The 2,754-nt window shown below is 33.7% G+C and overlaps 1 non-coding gene across 1 annotated transcript; it reads right to left on the minus strand.

Annotated features, from left to right (window-relative positions):
- Window positions 1-2,242: 2,242 nt before the first annotated feature.
- Window positions 2,243-2,316, minus strand: Trnan-guu (transfer RNA asparagine (anticodon GUU)). The gene has a single exon. It is a non-coding gene; the product is annotated as a tRNA-Asn (tRNA).
- Between the last annotated feature and the right edge of the window lie 438 nt (window positions 2,317-2,754).

Genomic DNA, 2,754 nt, shown 5'->3' on the forward strand with positions numbered 1-2,754 from the left:
TATATTCCTGACACACACACATAAATACTTAATTTTACCTCCGTAAACGTTTTATGTTCAGCGTTAGTCGATGGTAGCGAGATGATGCCATATGAGAAATCAGCCTTCCCGCCATTATTACATTAAAACATGTCCTAAACATACCAAATTTGTCAGCAACATAGCTATATATGCATATAGTATCATAGAAAAGCTTACTAAAACTCATTTCAATATTTTAATAATGTTATTCGAATTAACTTATGTAGACTTTATATATTTAATACTCATTAGCAACGAAGCTATTGTAGCACACTTTTGATCCCAATTTGAACATGAAATTAAGTTTATAGTTTAAATGCTTAATGTTTTTTTACTTTTACAATAGATTCATTTGGAAACAGTTGCCAATAAATAGTTTGTAACAGTACGATAAAGTTATTGTAAATTTTTGCAACACATGGTTGCTATGGTTAAATTTTCCGTGTATGAAATACGTTTACGAAATAATACTGAGTATTTCTTACGAAAATTGAAACATAATTTTATATTTTAATTGATTTTTCATTCATGCATAATTTTTTTCAAACCACGGTAAAGATAATCGAATATTTAATAAATGGACTTATTTTGTTTTTCAGTGCTTATTAATGTGCAAAGTTAATACTGGAAAGCTATTCAGCAAAACGTTTACAATTAACTTTTAACTACTGGAGGTACTGGGAAAATAAGAATAAGTATCCTAACCCAGTATTACTGCGGAACACTATTTTGTGGTGAGACAGTTTGTTTTCATGTAAATGTACACATGTACAAATATCTGTAATTTAACATGAATATTTCTATTTCATTTACATACATAGGCTATACATACCTATCGAAAGGAAATTTTTTAGAAACTTTTCAATCAGGCCTGGTCACAATACTACTACTGCCCTAATTAATGTTATGGATAGCATCCGACATGCTATAGATATGCGGGAACTAACGATTTCATCGCAGCTTGATCTTAGTAAAGCGTTCGATTCAGTAGACCACGTCCTTTTGGTAAGAAAAATTTCAATTCTCTACAACGTCTCTCATAGTGTTTGTATTTGGTTCGAATACTATCTGAGGGTCGTTACCAACGTGTCAATCTTGACAACGGATGTCCCTCAGGGTTCAATTCTTGGTCCGCTTTTATTTGCTATATTTATTAATGACTTACCTAAATGCCTTAGAAATGGCTTATATGACTTGTATGCTAAATATGTACAGATATATCTTCATACCAAAGCAATTTATATTAAATCAGGCAATTAGTTATGTTAATTATGATCTCACTTCCATTTTGAGATGGACAAGTGTTAATAACTTCATGTTGAATACAGATAAAACACAGGCCATAATAATTGGTTCTGCTCTTACGATATCTAAAGCAATTACTTATAAACGTGATAGATTATCGCTTGGAGGTGTTCATATTCAGTTGTCAAACGTGGTGAGAAACCTGGGAGTTCTGATGAACTCAACCTTAACTTGAAACAAGTAGGTATAGAAAATTAGCAAGAAAGTCCAGTTCTTCATACATTGCTTACGATGTTAAATTTTTTTTTCTCTCCCCTAGTGTTATAAGTGTATTCCTCAATTAAATTTTCCTAAAACACTGAAAAACTTTGATTTACATGGTTCAGGAAAACCTAATTTTTATTGATTTAATGAATAATATACTAGAAAAAATCATTTGAACGAACGGTTAATCCAAAACAGCATACAACATTTATTTAATGCTTTCACCACATGCTAGAAGTGACACTTTCCTTCAAGTTCATAAAAAACATCAAATAACGACTTGTTTAGTTTTAAAAAAACTTTCATAAACAATTATGTATCGTTATATCATGGATGCATTTAAAATCATGTGCAAAAACACGACATTTTAAGAAGCGAAATGATTAAGATATTACCCACTTACGTCTCAGTCTCACACATAATTTATTTTCTCCAAAACCGATGTAGTAGCGCGATTCGAATAAACTCGGCAATGTACAGATCTTACGTTTAAGACATTCCGTGCGACCAATAGAAACCACGTATTTGGTGGTGGTGGTGGTTGCCATGTTTGTTTATGTTTTTAAATACGTTAAAAACCTATATATAGTTTTCTATCATTACTTTTTGGATTATATTATACAAAGATCATTCGTGTTAAAAAAATCATATTAGTTGGTTTGATGCCACATAGAAAACAGTGCGATGTATTTATTCAGGGACAAAATGGTAACGCCCCCGGATGGGCTCGAACCACCAACCTTTCAGTTAACAGCCGAACGCGCTATCCGATTGCGCCACGGAGGCCACGTGGTTTATATAAAAGTACATTTAAAAATAACGAGTTTCCTTGTTATCTTAGTTCAGGATAACGCACATCAAAGTGTAGACCATATCTACCGTAATAGCTGAAGACGGAATTCTAAATATTTTCTAATTAAGTAAGCACGTGCCAACACCACCACTGCACACAAATATTTTTTACAAAATAAAATACGTCTTCAGTAGCTTGGCTTCTGGGTTGTAGCTGCGCCCAAGGCGAATGTATCACCGACGTTGCGGTCGACATTGCAGTCACCATCATCAGGGTAGAGTTACCTACTGAGGTTATAACAAGTTCTTTGTGCCTTTAACACTCTCGCCTGAGAGAGGAGTGTTTCCTGATTGGTTGCAGCTGTGGGCCACTGCTCTCAGGCGAGAGTACTTAAGACAGAAGAACTTGTAATAACCTCAGTAGGCCACTAC

This window comes from Bacillus rossius, chromosome 12 (genome assembly GCF_032445375.1).
Source record: "Bacillus rossius redtenbacheri isolate Brsri chromosome 12, Brsri_v3, whole genome shotgun sequence".
In the NCBI taxonomy this organism is placed as follows: Eukaryota; Metazoa; Arthropoda; class Insecta; order Phasmatodea; family Bacillidae; genus Bacillus; species Bacillus rossius.